Source organism: Vipera ursinii, assembly GCF_947247035.1.
Source record: "Vipera ursinii genome assembly, chromosome: 1".
NCBI classification, from domain to species: Eukaryota; Metazoa; Chordata; class Lepidosauria; order Squamata; family Viperidae; genus Vipera; species Vipera ursinii.
This window is the reverse complement of record NC_139512.1, coordinates 204202202-204224263: the sequence shown is the minus strand read 5'-3', so window position 1 is coordinate 204224263 and position 22062 is coordinate 204202202.

Genomic DNA, 22062 nt, shown 5'->3' with positions numbered 1-22062 from the left:
GGTGTCACAGTGGTTAGAATGCAATATTGCAGGCTAATTCTGCCAGCTGCTAGGAGTTCGATTCCCACCAGCTCAAGTCTAACTCAGTCTTCCAACCTTCTGAGGTTGGGAAAATGAGGACCCAGATTGTTGGGGGCAATTTGCTGACTCTGTAAACCATTCAGAGAGGCCTATAAAGCACTGTGAAGCAGTATATAAGTCTAAGTGCTATTCTATTGTTATCAGAACCAACATAGCTTTTTGAGGAGCCCCATGACATTGCAACTGGTTGCACAACAATCTGGATTTGAAGAGCAAAATGATAAAGCCTGTTGGGAACATCTTACAGCAGCTGTGTTTTCCTGGGGGTGGTGCAGGAAAAATCTGTATTTGATTTCAGGTATTCCCCACATATGCTACTCTAGGTGCTATGCACACTCCAAATTATGTTTTGTGCTTTTAATCTGCTTAACTGTACTGCTGTCCTAATTACGATGTTTGATTGCAAAGAGCCATGATGGCACAGTGGTTAGAATGCAGTACTGCAGGCTACGTCTGTTGACTGCCAACTGCCAGCAGTTTGGCAGTTCGATTCCCACCACCTCAAGGTTGACTCAGCCTTCCATCCTTCTGAAGTCGGTAAAATGAGGACCCAGATTGTTTGGGGCAATAGGCTGACTCTGTAAACCACTTGGAGCCGGCTGGTAAAGCACTTTGAAGCAGTATATAAGTCTAGGTGCTATTGCTATATCATATGCACACAGATTTTGAACAAATTGTAAGGGAACATTAAGCATTACAGTATTGTAGAAATGTTTAAATTCAGTGGCTAGATCTCCTTTTACTACTTCCGAGACTGATATGAAATGTGTTTCCAACAACTGCTGTTTGTTCTACTATGTACTCAACAATAGGCCCTTTCAAGAAAAATGAACCACTTATCACAATAAACTTTAGAGGTGAAACTTTCCGGCTTATCAGCTCCTCTCATTCTCCATATATGGAAATGAACACCTGGAACACAGCTCTCATCTGATCTGCTCCCACAGTTTAGTCTAAAATCTGTTAGAGTTACATGTCACACTCTGGCAACAAATGGACAGGGTTCCAGCATTCATTCCTGTTTTTAATTCATAGTATTTTAATCTAGGAAGATTTAGAATGCTCATATCACAGCCGCCTTGTCTACATAACTAGTTTCCGCCTCCAAGAGTAAGCCGACACTGATCCAATTTTTTTTTTAAGGAAGAAGGGGTTTATTTGTAGTTGAAATACAGTTTGAAAATGGCAATTCATCTTCTAGAAATAAGAGCAATAACCACCAGGATAACACAACAAAAGAATGAAAAACTTTGTGTAGTATTCCTCTATACAAGTATAGTTTCTATAAATCCAATTATATGGCCAATCTCCATACAACTAGATTTGATAGTGCCCAGTATTTGAAACAAAGGATTCTGGAAAAAAATTGCTCTATTTTTGAGACCTAACTTGTTCATAATGTCGGTTTATGTTTCTCTAAATTGAGAAACATCATGGCCATCTAAATGATACATATTTTCCTAGGAAAATTGCACAGGGGATCTATTCCACTATTCAAACTGTATAAACTCCCTTTTTCACTATTCCCCAGGGTGTCAAATGTGATATTGGCATAGCCATTGTGGCCACAGATTATTTTCCCCAAATCTTTAGGAAAACTGCCCAAGAATCAGCTAATAACAATACTGGAACAGAGTGTTGCAGATGGACATAATCCAATCAGCTAATACAGAACTGCCAAGAGCTTGAGTCAGTCAGGCTAAAAATCTAGTTTCTTTTGCTTTGCTTCTCCTGGGAAAAGGCATGGGTGCTTAAAGCTGTTGCTTTAAATTCATCTCCTGTAAGCACTTATTGTCCTTTGCACACTCCCATTAGGACCTAATAAGAAGATAGTAAGAAGATAATGAGAAGGATTCTCATTTGGAAAATCTGTCAAAATTGGGATTCTTCAATATCTATCTATCTATCTATCTATCTATCTATCTATCTATCTATCTATCTATCTATCCATCCATCATCTATCTATCTATCTATCTATCTATCTATCTATCTATCTATCTATCTATCTATCTATCATCTACTTCCTCTACCTCTACCTCTACCTCTCCAAGTAAAAATGCAAGTGATCAGATTGGTTCAGAAAGATGTGGCCTTCAAGAAAAAAGGCATTTCTTCCTTTTTGATCCTTAACAGGAGTAGATAAATCAGAGCTCAGTACACATTGAAATCAAGCTATAGCTCAAGTCTTATATTTATAGCTCTATTATACTTCATGATTATGTAGTTAGTATATTTTAAATGCCAAAATAGGCTTATAAATCTTAGCCATGCTAATGCCTTACTGATAGCCATGACACAAAGGCCCCACATTCTTAAAGCACATATTTCAAGGGATTTCTTTTACTGGAGTGTTTTCAGAAATGAAGATGTGGCTCTCCATGACTCACCCTACTGAAAATGACATCATTAAAGGCATTTACTTTGTTGTCATTACCCTAATAAGGAAATAAGAAAAAAAAGTATGTGCTCCGGGATACCCTATTAGGCGATAATATGATCTTCCTGTTTCCATCAAGTTGACAAATTTTCTTTTTTTCCTATCCTTAATACCATGTAAATAGATGCCTAAGTGACTCACCTCTAAGTGGTAGAGGTGAAAGCTGATCTTTTATTAAATGGGGATTTCCTAATACCTATACAGAGAGAATTTATTAGAACTGAACAAAAGATTAGCGCTCATGTTGTGGTTTGAACAATAAGTTGCTTGCATAATTGTATTCTAAACTGTAGGGTACCATGTCCATCTAACCTAAAATCCACACTCTGATTAGGCATTTGACTGCTAAGTAATGTACTGTATTATCCAAAGACAAAAAGTTTGCTGTATATGTGGTCCTGGGTCAAGATGAGGTCATGGCACATGTCTTTGTTTTAAGATCTTCTTTTAAGGTAATTTACTCTGGTGGTGGCATGGTTAACACTTACAGTAGTTGCCAAGCAGGATTTCAAGTCCATTTTTAAGCAATTGGCCTTGTGTCATGATTTTGAATCCAGGGTAGGAAATGTTGCTTTCTTTTATAATACACTGAGATTTGACATAAGAAGTCCAGATTCCACTCTGTGATATAGGTTCCCATCTGTCCTATAATGTAGAATGGAACAGAATAGAACAGAATAGAATAGAATAGAATAGAATAGAATAGAATAGAATAGAATAGAATAGAATAGAATAGAATAGAATAGAATAGAATAGAATAGAATAGAATAGAATAGAATTAGTAGAGTAGAGTAGAGTAGAGTAGAGTAGAGTAGAGTAGAGTAGAATATTCTTTATTGGCCAAGTGTGATTGTACACACAAGAAATTTGTGTCCAGTGCATAAGCTCTCAGTGTACATACAATGTACTAATGAAACCCCAGAGTTCCAAACAATAGCAGTTCTTTTCACCTAGCACAACAACACTTCACTTTAAAAGCTGGTAATGGCTTTTGTTGTTAATTACTTTTGAATATTTTAAATGTTTTAAAATACTTTTAAATGCAAGAAAGAGTTGGAAGCTCCTAAAGACAATGCTTGGTTTCATTCAAATCCACTGAGTTCCTGTGCAAATTATAACATACAAGTCAGATTCGGGTAGAATTGTCAAAGTGCTATGCCTTGCATAAGAAGGATCAAGATAGCCTCTGTAAAAGGAAACTTCATACTATCCAGTTTTTAGCAGTTTTTAAGGATGTCAATGAAAATGTACATAGAAGAAGAGTGGGTTTTCTCTTCCTCTTCAAAAACTTAGAATCAGGCATCTTTAAATGGAACTGATTGGAAAGACGATTTAGAACAGATGAGGTAATTAATTATTGCAGGTGAGTAATAGCTTTCAAAGGGGACTGTGAAAGACATCACTATCCGGAGACTTGAAAAATCAATGTTATGTCAGGGTTGAAGGCTACTTGTTATCTCCAAATACCATGCACAGTGGAAGACATATAGGAAACGGTGTGGCGCCATCTGCAAACACCCCAGGGGCATCTGTTTGGTTACTTTACAAACATGTTGAACTAAGAAGGGCCTTGACCTCAACTAGCAAAGTCACTCTTACATGTTTGTGGTCTTCCCTGGATTTTGGTGCCACATGACTGATTCTCTGTGGTTTGTTTGAAAAATAGACAGGAAACGGGTGCTTTGACTGTCAAGGAGACAAGGCCATCCTTGTGGGAACAGGATATAACACTAGTGGCTTCTAGGCAGTTCCAGTGATATTGTGAATAACAAGGGGCTTCATGATAGGATGCAAAAGGCAACATAAAAAGACACTTTTTACAGATAAAGATAAATACTGTGATCTCCTGAGAATCTGTTTTAACCGCCTCCAAGGATCTATACCATTTTTTAAAAAATGTTTCTTGTCAGGCCCAGGTCTAGAGACAACAAAGTTGAGTTCAATTCTTCACTTACACCTAATAGACAGAATCTTGCCAAATTAAAGTTATAACTTTCTAACTCATTAGATATATCCTGAGAAATTCTAGGATGTGGCTATCCTGAACCTCCCCTTCTTTCTCTCTCCCATCTAGCTCAGCAATTTGCAGTTTCTTAATCTGGGCGTCTCCGTAGGAAAGCTGTGTTGTCTCTCTCACTGCTCCTGCAGGTACACATTCCACCATAGTTCCGAAGAATTCTGGCGTTCTGTAAGAAATTGATGGGTTCTATAAGAGACTAAAAGGTGGATGGTTGAAGAATCACTTGAATGCAACCAGAGACACCCATAATAATTTTTCTCAGGTACAACAGAAAGGGTGAAAATATGGCATGACTATTATTCAGGAATTGCCTAGGATGCATGATTTTTTTTTTTGGGTGGATGGGGTGGCTATCCATTTTGGCATGCTTGCCATGCTTTCTGCAAAATCATTTTGGCCCAGCCCTGCCTTTGACCCCTACCTACCAGCAAGGCCAAATGGAAAGTTTCAGGTGAATGGGGCAGGAACTTTCTTTGGCAGCCCTTTTATTACACACAGGTGGCAATTAGTGTCAGTTTCCACGACTGGCATTATCTCATGGCCAATTTTCCATCACTAGAGCTTTGCCGCTTAATCAGCGCTTCCAGGAAATTTAACTAACAGGTTCTGTGGCCTGAAAAAGTTTGAAATCCTCAGTTATATACTTGGATGTTAGGCTAAAGCACCATTTCAGAATGAAAGAAGGAGATCAACTGGCATAGTATTCTACCAGTCAGTGTAAAAATCAGCCAACCTGTAGTGGGGACAATGTCAGACTACGTGTCCCGAGCCCACTTTTGTGTTCTGATATATAGAAGTGGCTAGGAAATGTGTGTGTGTGCGCCAGTCATGCTATTTCCTTTTGGGGAGGCAACTTTATGCAAAATGCTTAAAGTTGTTATTGGGAGGTCCTTTTGACTATGGTTCTTCTCTTGCAAATATAATACAGGTAGTCCTTGACTTACAGCAGTTCATTTAGTGACTGTTCATAGTTACGTCAGCATCGAAAAATGTGACATGACTTTTGTAGCATCCCCTTGATAATGGGATCAAAGTTCAGATGCTTGGCAACTGGTTCATGCTTATGACTGTTGAGGTGTCCCAAGGTCATGTGATCACCTTTTGCAGCCTTCTTATAGGCAAAGTCAATGTGGAAGCTGCAGAGATTCACTTAACAACGGTGACAAGAAAGGTTGTAAAATGGAGCAAAACTCACTTAACAAATGTCTCACTTAACAACAAATTTGGGCTCAAGTGTGGCTGTTAGTTGGGGACTACCTGTATCGCATGTGAAGAACTACAAAAGTCCTGCAAAGAGATAGCTCTATATTTAACCATCAAAATCAGAAATATGACACGACCTCATAAGGTTAACACTCCAATACAGAGCAAACTGAAGTAAATCACATGTGGCACCCACTGTTAGAATGCACAACTTTAGGCCATTAGCCCCATGGGTTGGACTTAATGGGAGTTGTTCTTCAACACATTTGAAACTTCTTCTTAGGTTGAGAATAAAACTATATGCTCGGTAGTCTCAGCAGGATTGGGTTGGGGAGAGGCATTTCCAGTTGCAGCACGTCCTACGTGGGCTAAACATTTATCAAATATTTTGTTTTCCTAACAAAATGGAGCACTTCTCTATGTTCCTTGGATGGTAGCTTTTGGAGTGCGATCAGGATAAGATTTAAAGCAAATGAATGCCAGAGAAATGAAAGTGATCATGCAAAAAATATGTGCAACCCAAAGTATTCATGTTTTGTGAAGGACAGCATTCAGCATATCTCAAAATTATGAACAAAATACAAGCTGGTAAAGAATTCAGAAGCAGACATCGAAATGCTTTGTACGCACTGTATTATTGTAGAAGGAGAGATTAAATTTTCATAGTACTTGATCAGTGGGGGGAAAAACGAGATCTTCTTGCAATCCTGGAGAGCACCTTCCATTTGTTCACTTGCAGATTTCTCTTGGTGCTAACAATGCTCAAGTGCACCATTTGAGGAGGGAGAAGTTTGTTCCTAAACCTCAGAGCTTCCTTCTTCCTTAGAGGAAACCCCTCCCCCCAGAAAAACCCAGCAATGCATCTGAACTGCTTTTGATTGCTCTCTTGGAGCCGTACACAGGATATTTCAAAAGAAACTTCCTACTGTATTGTACCAAGAACAATGTATACAAATCTATATCTTCAGCCAAAGTAGGGTCTGGCTGAAAGAAAGTGCAGACTATGCTATGAGAAAAGAGAAATGGTATAGATCCCTCCAGTTATTTGGGTATCATGATTCACAAAACCACACCTCTACCACAATCGGGAGAGACAGTTCCAGAGCTGTGGCTTGGATGAGCTTATTAAGCCCTGGGCATCATTAATTATCTAACATAAACCGTATTCCTTTGATGCAGAATACAGGTATGTTTACAGCCATTTGGGCTAGACTGTGGTTTGGCCACAACTCTGTTGAGCCCGTGGCACTCAAAGATTTGGACATTTGCCCAAAGGTCACACAAAAACTAGACTTGAGCCCAAAAAATGACCTTCTTTTTTTTCCATCCGGCACGTTTAGGTGACTTTCTCTCCATATGTTATACATTTAGAGTGAAGTGTTCACCTTTCTGACTTTTAAAGCTTCTGTCTTGTGAACAGGATTTAAAAGTTTGCTTTCTTTGGTAAGATTTCCTAACTCTGAGTAGAACATTCATTGAAAAGCAAATCTCCAAAGACATATGAACACAATTGCAAACTAATCAAAAAGGTTTAAATAGCTACGCATTAAGCTGCCTTCTGCAATATTTCCCAAACTCTAATTATAACTAAGAGCAAGAGCTGACTTTCTAAAGTTGCTCCTTGAAGCTGTGCTTGTGGTGATAAGGTATGTTAAGAAAGATAATTATGGTAACTGCTATAGAAGATTATAGTGGGTGGATGACTTGGGCAAAATGCTAATGAAACATGGTGCCTTCCCTATCAGTGACTAATCCAAACCTAGATGAGAAATTGTATTATCTGATGGCTTTTCTACATAAAACAGCTGATGACTATAAGCTATACACTAAATTTGCCTCTGTAAGCAAAGTTCCTCAACCAGTTTGACAGAGACTTTCTTATTTCTGTATTTTTTTTTCCCATTGGTGAATTGTACTGTCAAATTGGAAATAAATTCTGGAAGCAGTTGGAGATTTATACGCCATGAATGGTTTTACACTTCAAAGCCAAAGCTACAGGCACAATGAAAAACTGGACACAAGCACGTACAAAAACACTTAAGCTGTCCTGAAAAAAAGGATGTGAAATATTTTTTCCCCCAAAATTGGGTCAGCATAGTACAAGACCATATCGTATGAACCAGGGTTACACTTTTAGCTCATCTCCAATATTTGCTGAGCCCGTAACTTTCTTCTTGAAAAGAAGTATGTGTCCAGTAGATAGAAAATAATAATAGTTCAAGTTTTGCTTTGTGCATCAAGACAACTGGGTGACTTTAGGTCAGTCACTCTCAGCCCTTTGAAGGAGACATTTCCAAAAGTATTACCAAGAAAACCACAGGGACTTGACCAAGCAATTACCAAGAGTCAACCTTGACTTGAAGGCACAAACACACACACACACACACACACACACACACACACACACACACATTGTACCCACTTGATCATCTATTCTATTCCAACAATCTTTCATGAATAATTAATGTAGACTTTACTATTTCATAAAGAATGCAATAAAAGCTAGTGGCAGAGCATTTAGTGGTAGAGCATCTAAAGCAGGGGTGTCAAACTCGCAACATCACGTGACGTGTCACGACGTATTGTGACTTTTGTTTGGCCATGATGCATCCACCCCCTGGGCCGGCAGTTTGACACCCCTGAGCTAAAGCATTTAAGGTTGCTAAGGTAGTCAAAAGTTGTAGCTGAAATAAATGCTATTTGGCTTTTTTTTTTAACCAAATGATGCTCATATCACAGCTGCCCATTGAATGATCCCATTGAATGATCTAAGACATATACCTGCCCACGTTCTTCAACAAAAGACTAGCCAGGACCATAAGGACTGAACTGGAATTGGTAAACTATCGCAGACAACACCTTTCTAATCTAGAAGAAGTGGAGTTTCCATATTTTTCAAATTAATTGGATTCCAGTACCTCCAACTCATACTGGGTGTCAAATATGCTGTTTCCAAGATGCCCCATGCCCCTTTTTAACTTAACTGTTTACAGATTTTGTTTAAGGGACTAAAGACCATCTCATAGAGGCTAATATTGATGTACACCAATAAAAGTACAGTTTGCACAAGAAGTCGATAACCCTTTTCAGTTTCTGCTCTCTTTGATTATGTAATACTTAAATTATCTATGGCAGATGCTTCACTGCCCCAAGCACAATACAGTATAGATGCCGGAATCTTGGACTGTTCCCAGAAGACAGGAAGGAGCCAGTGAAAATACTACAGTAGTGGGATCATTTATTAAATTTATACCCAGATTTCCACTAAAACTGATTGTGTGGCTCACGATAAGACATGGATACAATTTGTAATTAAACATTTAAGTTATTTAGAACCATACCATGTATCATTCTGTCCACTGCCCTGCAGACTACAACCCATTTTGGCAGCAAATCCACGTGGATACCAAGAGACTACCTGAATAAAATCGATTTTGCCTGTGTGCAGAAGAAAAGCAGCAATGGGGAAGTTCAGAGCTTTGGATTAGACACTGTGAACACCCTGTAGCGTAATGACAGGCAAGTATTTGCAGGTTCTGCATCAACCCTCAAAGACACATCACTTCTGAGCAGTTTCTCCTCACAGATTTGATCGTGAATTGTAAAGGGTTTTTGCCTGACACCTCCATGTTAATACATTTATTTTGATAAGCTTTCCCGGGCTACAGCTCAGGTTGATCTTAAATTGTGGGTAAAAAGAGCTCCCTATAATGAGGCTTCGGAAGGTATGCTTCGTCTCTGATACAAACTGGACTTCTACGTGCAACCCTGATGTTCAAACCTTTGTACATTCAGTGTCATTCAGGCGTACATCTGGAAAGGTGAGAAGAAAGATAGTCTTAGAGGGCTCTATAGGGAAAGTTTCAGAGGAGGGCCAGGGAAGTCATGACATTTAACTGGCCAGGGGAATCGTCCCCAAAAGCAATGGACCAAATCCATTAGAGAGCAATCTGCTCACCTGAGGGTTGCACAGTTTAAGTACCACTGAACCTCAGAACAAATAGTATAGTATAGGTGGTACCTGGCTCAATAGTAGTAATTGTGAGAGGGATCTCGGAGTCCTAGTAGACAATCACTTCAATAGGAGCCAGCAGTGTGCTGCAGCTGCCAAAAAAGCCAACACAGTGCTAGGTTGCATTAACAGAGGGATAGAATTAAGATCACGTGAAGTACTAATACCGCTTTACAATGCCTTAGTAAGGCCACACCTAGAATACTGCATCCAGTTTTGGTCACCACGATGTAAAAAAGATGTCGAGACTCTAGAAAGGGTACAGAGAAGAGCAACAAAGATGATTGGGGGACTGGAGGCTAAAACATATAGGGAATGGTTGCTGGAATTGGGTATGTGTAGTTTAACAAAGAGAAGAGTGAGGGGTGACATGATAGCAGTGTTCCAATATCTCAGGGGCCACCCCAAAGAGGAAGGACTCAAGCTATTCTCCAAAGCACCTGAAGGCAGGACAAGAAGCAACGGATGGAAACTAGTCAAGGAGAGAAGCAACCTAGAACTAAGGAGAGACTTCCTGACAGTTAGAACAATTAACCAGTGGAACAACCTGCCTCCAGAGGTGGTGAATGCTCCAACACTGGAGGTTTTTAAGAAGAGACTGGGCAGCCATTTGCCTGAAATGGTATAAAGTTTCCTGGCTGAGCAGGGGATTGGACTAGATGACCTCCAAGGTCCCTTCCAAATAATAATAATAATAATAATAATAATAATAATAATAATAATAATAATAATAATAATAATAATAATAATAAAAGTGTTTTTCCCTCAGTGCCATTTCTTACTTAACAATCTTTGTCCCTGCTCCATCTCGGATCAGTTCTAGTTTCTAGGCATTGCTTTGGAAGTTGGTTTCCTATCTTACCTGGAGGTACTTAGCTGAGCTTTCAGTTTACAAAAAAGTCTTTTCCCTTTTCACTAGATGGCACTATACAGTAGCATTAGGACTGCCCTACCCACAGTATAGGAAAACTGAGTGGGGGTTGCTGCTAAAGGAAATAATGGGCTGCTTGGTGAAATAAGCTCTTCCTTGATCTTGTTCCATTCCTCCCTGCCTAGTACATGAGTTGTAGGTCAAAATATTTGTAGAAAAACTAGCATGCATCAGTTCTGGTTTTTGTAGTGGCGTTTTTAATACATGTTGGGGCTGCTGCTTTTGAGAGTGAGGCTAGCCGTAGTAAGAGAATTCTCACTGAGTAGATGATAGCCATGATGAGTGCAAACCCCAGATAATGGCATGATAATATTAAGGGCTTAGCCTTTTCAGCAGCATTCATTTGCCACACTGTCCCACCACTGTCATTGTGAGCAAACACTAACTATAACAACATATAGTGTAAACCTATTTTATTTATACAGTCACATATGTGTGCTAGAATGTTCTGTTTCCGCACAAGTTTACAGAGAGGCACATGTCCAATCCTTGTGCAGCTGCTGTGGAGAGAAGCGGTATAGCACTCTTGTGCCTGTGGAAATTGTGTTGGCTCATATGTTCTTAAGGCAGAAAATCATAAGGCAGGAAAAAAAAAGTTTGTGCAGTTAATACAATGCAGTTAACACATTTATGCTGCAGAAAAAAGGCAGGTTGGACCTTGCTAGTTTTGGAAAGTAAAGCATAGATGACTGATACTGTTGTAAGAAAAGTCTTCATCGTGGTTCAGTCCAAGCTGGGAACAAACGTGGCGACTGCTTTAGGAAGAAGGTTGTAGTTTATTGAAAAGGAGAACATGACAGGAAGATGGCTGGCAGAAAAGAGAGTGAACACATGTAGGGAGTGGGTTTTTATACCCTCTGGAGCCTTTTGTTTGGAGCTGCTTCCTATTTGAGTCTGTTTCCTGTGTGATGTATTCTGAGCTGAGTCTGGGTTTGCCCTTTGGCACCTGTGGGTTAATCCTATTATGTCCTGTCTTAGAGTTTGGGTGGGGTATGTAGATTTTAGGTGTCTTTGTCTTCTCAGTCTTCTGGCTGGGGCCTCCAACCTTCCTGGATGGTTTACATCTGCATTTCTATAGAGCTGGTCCCTGCTTGTGGGAAGGGAGACCTGGGGCTATTAAGAAAACTGGGCATGCTTTCCTGCCTCTTCAACATCCAACAACATATATTTTCCAGCCCTTTTAATATTTCCTTCTCTGGGGGGCTGACTTCCCACAATATTATGGTGATGAATTCCACAAGTTCTGTCTGGAAAGCCTAGAATGCACCAGTTCTTTGTTCAAGAGCAGGCTGCCCCCCCAGCATCTAGGATTGACTGGTGTAGGACCTTTTACATCAGGTGGCACTGAAGGATGGCTCTAAAAGTGGGTTGGCTAAATTAGCATGGCAGCCTATGGCTATCAGCCGAGTTTGGCAGTGAAAGCCAAAGTTAATTACAAGATAAGCAGAGGTACTTTCTTTTGTCTGCCCTGAATCTATCTTGGACAAGGATGATTTTTTTCTTTCTTATCCTTAATTCCTGTCCTTCAGAAATTCAAGATGGCACCCATAGCGCTCCCTCCTCCCATTTTTACTCATAGCAACAACTCATGAAGTAAGCTGGACTGAAAGAGGGACTGACCAAAAGGCCCATGGCTGGGTGTGGACTTGAGCATGGCTCTCCTTAGTCCTGGCCCAACACCTTGACCATGATTCCTTGTCTGATCAATACCCCATGCTTGCTGCTGAAAAGCTCGTGACTTTCCAGAGTTTGGCATATCAGATGCTCTTTGCCCTGCTTTTCTTTTAAAAGCCATGGGCTATTACAATAAGTTCTGCTGTTACTACTGCTGCATTTTAATTTAATGTACATTCCTTTCCATTTTTTTTCCCAATCCAACATTAACATTCTGTAAATTATCTCAGTACTCCAATTATGTAAAAGCCCTGATCTTCCAAAATAATAGGCATCTCTATGTGCCACTTCTTGGCCTTTAACAAAGAGAACATCAAACTGGGAATTCCATTGGTGAATCTTAGGCCCATCTTGTGCTTCTGAATGCATTCCTAGCATGTTTACCTAGAGACAGAAAAAAGGATCTGGAATGTAGAACTGAAACCATGCCTGGTCTCCTCCTCTTCTCACCCCATTCCTCTTCCATGGCTTTACTCCAGTATTTGTAGCCATATGAAGATGCCACTGTGGAGACTGAGCTTTATCTTAATTTTGAACATCATTTCAGAACATCAGGCTGCTATTAAAAAGGTCTCTGAAGTAAAACCAGTAAAAACAGATTGGCAGCAATATTCCTTTTTGCCTTCCAACACAGTCAGATTTTGACAGTGCCTTTTTTCAAACCACTGCCAGTGTGGTAATCTCCCTTTCCGACTTACCATATTTTCCGGCGTATAAGACGACTTTTTAACCCATGAAAATCTTCTCAAAAGTTGGGGGTTGTCTTATACGCCCAGTTGTCTTATACGCTGGAAAATACGGCATATTTGTGGCTTTGCAAGTGATTTTTATCCAAAGCAGGAGCATGGATGACCCTATTAGCTTCACTGAACCAAGAGTATATTTTTGTAATCATGGCAAGTGAAAGGGGTAGTTCCACACAGAAGAAGCACGGCATTATTTTTATGAGCATGGGAACCCATTCACACATATAAGCAATGATGTACAGCCCAGCACTTATGGAAATTCTGGATCTTCTTCTAGATAAGATCCCAGAATGCCGTAGCTCCAGGTGAGGAATTTAGAGTCCTCCAGATATTGTTGAACTACCTTTCCTAGAAGCTCTTCCCAGCAGGGCCAATGGAGAGGGATGCTAGGACTTGTAATTCAACAACATCTTTCCATAGCCCTGTAGGCTAGCTTTTAAGGCTTATGGCATTCAACAATAGTTTTAAATGCCAAAAAGCCTTTGGGTTTTTTTTAAAATGGGGGTGGTGGAGATATTAATTGAAGATTTGCTATTGGACAAAATCACACCATGTAAAGCTTCATTATTAGGCTGAGTCATTATGTTCAGAAACCCTATGCCAAATTTTCAAAACTCACAAGATTGTAATACAATTTAATATGAAAATTAGGTGTTCCAGTTTAGGAGCCCTTAGCAATTCTTTTTATACTTTTGTTACTTATATGAGCTTTTAAAAGTTCTGCAGCATTTTCCATTATTTCGTGATCCAGAGGGAGGAAAAGTAGCCAATAACTCCTGAGAATGTGGATCCTGGGAACTGATAAAGTCTAATATTCTTATCCTTTGCCAATTTTGTCTTTTTTTTGGGGGGGAGAGAGTGGGGGGTTGCATTAGAAGTCTGAGAATTTTTTCATTTTCATAATTCACAGGTTGTTGGCTCTGAACTTTCAAACACTAGTATCTAGCAAGTGTTTAAATAGATTTGGTTTAGAAATTTAAAAGTGAGTAAGCAGGCAATTCTTTATCATTTTAATTGTTTAAAATTGGGCCAACACAGATAGCATCTAGAAAGATTATAAAAATTCTAGGGAGATTATATGGTTCATCAATAAAGTGCTGCAAATGCTATTATATGCCAATAGAAATCTAAGATCTTTATTAAATGAACTCTGGGTACTAACCTAAAATTCCAAAATGCCTTTACAACATAACACTGCATAGTCTTCAGTGGGTGCAAAAAAATATTGTTAGTTCATTTATTCCTTGGTATCTAAGTATATATGGGAGGAAGAAATCTGTCCTAGGAGTTTATGTCCACAGTTTTCAACTATGTTATGACTTCTACAAGCATCTTCTAGCAGCAGCTATGTTGATACAACTGTTAATGAGGATAAACTTTATTTATATTGCCTTATGATGGATGGTGATACTAATAGGAGCTATACATGACTAGTATGGAAATAACTTTAGCATACAATGCAGTTGTGAACACATGTGTGCAGACCAATACAGACAACAATATTTTATTGATTAGACTCATCATCACTGGATCCATTTCCGGGTCTCTGCTAAAGCTGAAGCATGAGAGTTCCTCAAATTGCTACTATGCACTACCTATTGTGAATTAAGACTATAGGGTTGTTGTTGTTGTGAAGAAACTAGGAGGAAGAAGATGTGTGGATATGTTCACCACCTTGAATTATTTGGGAAAGTAATAAAGGCGGGATACAAATAAACAAATGTAAAAAAGGAAGGAAGAAATAAAATAGAATATTAAAGTGCAAAATGAAAGTAGGTCTTTGGGAGGGAAACCTTAGCTTCAAACCTATTGGTTGCCGCCTATCGGCCAACCGTATAAATAGCTACGCAGCAGCTCCCTTGTTGCTTCTATTATGTTTGACCTTCAATAAAGCCTGTTGCTGTTTTGAACCTTCCGTCTCTCTCAATGCCTGCAAAGAACTGGCTACACAACAAGTTGTTCTCATGATTTTATTTTGTATTCCCTTGACAGAATTTTAGTATCTCACAGGTATGTTAACCATTTGTGTTTGTTTATTATTTCTCACCTATAAAATATTTCTTGCGTTGAGAGCCACAAAGATCTTTTTGGGCACAACCTGGATTTGTATTGATTCCATATTCTCAATATGACATGCCTAATGATTTTAAAATCTGCATTAACCTTAACTTTATCACACCACAAATATCCATGCAACTCAAATCTCAGGCCATGTTCTTCTAACTCTAAAAGTCTTCTATTTTTCACTAACACCCACTCTTTCAGGCAAAGCAAACATCAAAATGCAGAATACAGCTTCAGGTCAGTAAACCTCAATCCTCCTCTTTCCTTTGCTTCTTGTAACATCTTATATCTAAAACTTAGATATATTCTTTTGCCACTGTTTAAATGGTGCATCAGTGGTCAAAACAGGTATCGTGTGAAAGAAAAACGTCATTCCAGGCAAAATGTTTAACTTTATCACAGAAATTTACCCCAACAACAATTGTAATCTCTTCCATTTTAATGTACTTTTTAAAACTTCATTCCAATGTCTTGATGTAATTATTTTGAAATAGCATACAATTTGCATTTGTGATATCTGTGAGATATTTTACTTTTTTCTCAATCTACTCCCCAGGTCTTCTGACTCTGGGATGGTCACAAGTCTCTCAACGTGCAATCTTAACGCAATAATGCAAAACAGAAGAAAAGCAATCTAATCCAACTATAAAGCTGCTAAATGTCCAAACATGTGCTTTCATTTCTGAAAGGCCGGGCATGAGGGACAATGCACTCCACCATAAAGAGGCCACCATCACCAAGGGTCATCATCTGACCTTTGCCCCGCCCCCCTACTTCACCTGGCGGCAGGATCTGAAGCAGGTAATCACTTGATGACCTGAGTAGATTTTTGAAACCATTGGCCATGATGCAATGAAAGAAAATAATGACAATTGTTCCAAGCAAAAGTTATGGAAGGAAAGCCGGCAAGACAGAAAGAAAGGGAGAATGAAAGACTACTGGATCCCACAGTATATTAATCTGTGAATAGGTAGAACAGCCTTCACCAACTTGAAACCTTCCGAATGGGCTGAAGTGTTTTATTTCCAATCAACATCATCACCATCAGTCCATGAACTTTATCCTCCAATAGCAGGATGTTTCTCAAGCAAACAAGAATTTTCCCATGTGATTTCTGAGATCATGTAAACATCTCCCCTCCTCTTAGTGCAGATATCCAATCAATCTCTTACCTGTTCAAAGAATGTGACGGTACAGAGTAAACTTCCTCTAAACTCTGAATTCACATAACAGGTTTCCAAGCTGTTACGTTGTTGCTTCCCTGGGAGTAACCGGGTTATTTGTTTTTAAAGAGAGTTTGTGGAAGCAATCCCATAAAGCCATTCCATTCTCACTATTGCACTATTCTCCTGGAAGCATCAACCCTTACTGACAAGCAGAACTGGAGTGTCCTGCTTGCTCACCCCAGGAAGGAGGGATTGGAGTCCCATCCATTCAACAGAGTTGTTGGGGAGCAGAGATAGTGATTCTTTCTTGGGGCGCCCTTTCCTCTGAAATAGCCTCTCCCCTAGAAATTCACTTTGTGTCTGCTTTCTTGCTTTTCCTGTTTTCCCATTTTACGTCTTTCCTTTCCTTCAAGAGATCAAATCAGCATATAGAGCAGTGTTTTTCAACCTTTTTTGGGCAAAGGCACACTTGTTTCATGAAAAAAATCACGAGGCACTCCACCATTAGAAAATGTTAAAAAATTTAACTCTGTGCCTATATTGACTATATATAAAGTAATTCTCTTGAATAGGAATCAAATAAACACAAAGAAAGTATTTTATAATTACTTTTCAATTTTTCCCACGGCACACCAGGCAACATCTCGCGGCACACTAGTGTGCCGCGGAACAGTGGTTGAAAAACACTGATATAGAGTGCCCGTCCTTTCGTCTTTTTGCCACAACCGCCCTGTAAAGTAGGTTGGGCCAAGAGACACTTATAATAGAGTGAGGGTGTCTGTACGCCTCTGTGTTCAAAGTCGCCCATTGCTTTAGAGAGAGGGTCAAAGGTGGGAGCTTTGTTTAATAGAGTCTTTGAAAACTGGCTATGATTATTAAAATGTGGAAAGGGGAGAGGGCAGATTCACCGGGTGGTTTTGAAACCATTTTAGTTGCTTTACCAGTTTAAGTTGTTTTCCTGTGGCAACAGCCAAGAGATGAAAAATAATTAAAAATCAATAACAATTCTGCCATCCGCAGTTCTGCCTTTGGGTCTCAGGCACTAAGTCTTCTCCGGGATTGCAGGTTAGAGGGAAAGTTGCCACTCTGCGGGAGTTCTCTTGCAAGGATATATTGGAGGCAGAACCTGGCCCATTGCATGGAGCTTCCCTCAGATGTCCATGCCAAATAAGGAGAGTATCTTCTTTGACAATTTCTCAAGCCAAACCAAAAGGCACATCATTTCATTTAGGCAGAAAGCACCTCCGCTTCGCCCCTGTTTAAAAAGAGTTAGTCATCACTTGCAACAGGGCCGCTGCTCCCACTGCGCCTAGTTACGAGGGAGGCTGGGGAGAGAGGATGATTCACCCCCTCTGGGTGAAATGCCAAGAGGAATGGGTGGGGTCGTGTTCTTTAAACTAGGGATTCGTAAATGTTTACTCCAATTTGCTGCTTAGTTATTCTTGACCTCTGTGGGTTGGCACACCCACTGATTTACTGCCTTCGTACTGACAGCATTGTTGAGGAGACCTTTCCCTCCGTACCTTAATTCTGTTTTTTGTTTTTTTAAAGAAAGCCTTGGCAATCTGCTTTCCATGCCCCCAAATAAATATTTAGGCTTTTATGTTTGGCCATGAGAAAATTTTGCAGGTGGTAATTTGAAAACAGGTGGTTTTTCTAGAATGCATAAAGTGTTGTCATTTATAGGAAATGAGACTAAAACTCCCCATCCATTTTCCCTCCTTACACACACACTCATGCACTCACAGACTGTTAGTTCCTCTATCGAAACACTTCCTCTTGTTAGGATGGAATATAAAAATGACGGAAAGCCTTGGGCAAAGAACAACTTTTTCCCCCCAATGTATGTTGAAAACTGTTAGATTGTAGTCCCAAGCAAGACAAAGTGGCATTCTTAAATGAAGAAGACTATTTTGGCTGAGGAAACACCAAGACTGAAAACTTGAGTGTTTCAACCAGAAATGTACTATCTGGGTGCTTAACTATTGATCTGTAAGTTCTTCACAAAGGGATTTCTAGTTCTCATACGATCATCTGTGGTGGAAAATCCTTTCACGGCTCATTCATGACAGCTAGTTATTCAGCAGCAAGAGGCAAGTTGGGAAGTAATGGAGTAGATCCATCAGCTAAATTAATCACTCAAATTCACTTACATAACCCAGTGCAGCCAGCAGTTCCAGCTGTCTAGCATTAAGGACAAACTGGTTATTACAAGTGTTGCTCAGGATATTAGGCTCTAAAGTTGCACCGTACTGTGTTAATTGTGCATAATCATGTTTTGCTGACAAATTCCACCCATCATCAACATAAATTGCATGCATGCTTATTCAGAAGGAAACTCCACTCAGTTCAATGGGTCTTATGACTATGAAACTGGGTAGAGGGTTTCAGCCTGAGTATTTATTTATTTATTTATTTATTTATTTATTTATTTATTTATTTATTGAATTTCTATACCGCCCTTCTCCCGAAGGACTCAAGGCGGTGTACAGGGCAGTAAAAGCTTTACATACAAAAGTTAAAATGAAATTAATTTAATTAAGCCCTAACAATAAATAATTAAAAATACCCCAAACCCTTAAACCAGGCCGGCCTGTTCAAATAAATAGGTTTTCAGATCCCGGCGGAAAGAGCGAAGGTCGGGAGCCATCCGGAGGTCAACTGGTAATTGATTCCAAAGGACTGGCACGCCCACAGAGAATGCTCTCCCCCTGGGGGCCGCAAGCCGACACTCTCTGGCCGACGGCACCCTGAGGAGGCCCTCTCTGTGGGAGCACACAGGATGAAGGGAAGATGACACCGGCACCAGGTGATCCCATAAGTAGTCCGGACCCATGCCATTTAGGGCTTTATAGGTAATCACCAACACCTTGAATCTCACCCGGAGGGCAACTGGAAGCCAATGCAGCTTGCAGAGAAGAGGTGTTACATGGGAGTACCGGGAGACCCCCATCACAACTCGCGTGGCCGCATTCTGCACCAGCTGAAGCCTCCGAGTGGTCCTCAAGGGCAGCCCCATGTACAGAGCATTGCCATAGTCTATACGAGAGGTCATGAGTGCATGAATGACTGTACACAAGGCATCCCGGTCCAGATAGAGTTGCAACTGGCACACCAGGCGAACCTGGGCAAAAGCCCCCCTAGTCACAGCTCCTACATGGTCTTCCAAACTCAGCTGTGAATCCAGGAGGACACCCAAGTTGTGAGCCCTATCTATGGGGGGTAACATCTCACCCCCCATGGTTAAAGATGGAATAAACTGAATTTCCCGAGATGCCGAAACGTACAACCACTCGGTCTTGTTGGGATTGAGCCGAAGCCTGTTCCTCCCCATCTGGACCCGAAACGCCTCCAGGCAACAGGACATCACATCGAGGGCATCACTGAGGTGGTTTGGGGTGGAGATGAAAAGCTGGGTATCATCAGCGTACTGATAATACCCCTCTCCAAAACCACGAATGGTCTCACCCAGCGGCTTCATATAGATGTTGAACAGGAGAGGCGAGAGGACCGACCCCTGAGGAACTCCACAAACGAGAGGCCTCGAGGCCGACCTCTGCCCTCCTGTCAACACTGACTGCGAACGTCCCAGGAGGTAGGAGGAGAACCACTGGAGAACAGTGCCCCCCACTCCCAACCCCCTGAGGCGCCGCAGTAAGATATCATGGTCGATGGTATCGAAAGCCACTGAGAGATCTAATAGGACTAGGACAGAGGAACAACCCCTGTCCCGAGTGCGCCAGAGATCATTCACCAGCGCGACCAATGCCGTCTCCGTGCTGTACCTGGGCCTAAAGCCCGATTGGTACAGGTCCAGATAATCCGCTTCCTCCAGGAACAGAGGGAGCTGATGCACCACCACGCTCTCAACAACCTTTGCAAGAAAGCGAAGGTTGGAGACCGGACGATAGTTATTCAAAATAGCCGGGTCCAGGGCAGGCTTCTTGAGGAGGGGCCTCACCACCGCCTCCTTCAAGGCAGCAGGAAAGCTACCCTCACTCAAAGAAGCAGTTATCACTGCCTGGAGCCAGCCTCGTGTCCCCTCCCGAGCCGCATAGACCAGCCAGGAGGGGCACGGGTCCAATAAACACGTGGTGGAGCTCAGCTTCCCCATGATCCTGTCCACATCTTCCGGAGTCACAGGGTCGAACTCTTCCCAGATAACATCACCAAGACCGCTCATGTCATCTCCGTCAGACTCTGCCCAGTAGGAGTCCAGACCAGCCTGAATCTGAGCGAGTAGTCAGCTTAAACCTTTTTCTCGAGGGAACAAAAAGGATCCCATTCTCTCAACTGAATCACTAACTCAGCATCCATCTTTATTATGAGGCCTGTCTTTATTATGATTATCTTTGCCACACTTCCCATACTGGAAGTAACTTCATAATATATTTTACCAACCTGTGCTGGCAACCTTTCCCAGTTACCAATAGGTTAGGACAAAGTATGTGTGAGATGGTAAAAGATACAATTTGACACCGCTTTCGAAGGCCAGCTGTACTGCTCTGCTGCACCTGATGTTAGATGAAAGCAAGCCACAAATCCACTAGTCATTAATACATTTCAATTTAATAGATAGTCACATAATAAGCCCCAGTCTAGTAATTCGACTTAATAGGAAATCAGAGAAATACAACATTTTTTTTCAGTTCAAGTCTATTGAACTGAATGTTGGAGGGGTCGCATTCTGAGAGGAAGATGAGGCTAAGACATAAAAATGGATGAATTTAGGACATGCAAATTATTATTTTTTAAATTATAGCATATTTGAAAGTCTCGGTGGGACTGGGCATATCTGAACAGGTTGATCCCGGTTCAGAAACTAAACAGAAGCAGATGGGAGACCACCAGAGAATTCCAGGTCTATAAGCTGTACGGGCAGGTTGAAAAAATATATATATTCTGGATGAAAATAGTGGCAAACCATATTGCTGTCAAGAATTATATAGATCAGTACATTTAGTCACCAGAGGTAGAATTGCTTTTCAAAGAGATGTTAGCTAAAAAAGCTAATGAAATGAAATAATTAATACATTTACAATAATATTATCCCACCTGTGTTGCATTACAAATTACAGCCTGGTGTTTAGAAAGCCCAGGGGTAGGCAACCTTGGCTCCTTTATGACTCGTGGACTTCAACTCCCAGAATTCCTGAGCCAGCCAAGCTGGCTCAGGAATTCTGGGAGTTGAAGTCCACAAGTCATAAAAGGGCCAAGGTTGCCGACCCCTAGAATCTACAGCCAAAGCTTGGAGGAATGCATGTTGTCCCAAGGCTTCTTCTGGCTGTGCACACCTCTGTTGCCCATCTAACCATAGATGTCTGGCTTTGCTTGCTATAATATGGATGAAAAAAGAACACCAGCCACATCTTTTTTTTTCTTAATAGTTTTACAATCCTTTAAAATGTGACATATCAATACAAGTAGCCTTTGACTTACCGCAGTTCATTCAGTGACCTTTCCATGTTACGACGGCACTGAAAAAAAGTGACTTGTGACCGTTTTTCACACTTACGACCATTGCAGCATCCCCACGGTCACATGATCAAAATTCGGACGCTTGGCGACTGACTCCTATTTATGACAGCTGCTGTGTCGCAGCAAGCATCTTTAGCGACCTTCTGACAAGCAAAGTCAATGGGGAAGCCAGATTCTGTGCTACTGCCTTGAGCAACTGCAGTGATTCACTTAGCAACTGTGGCAAGGAAAGTCGCAAAATGCGGCAAAA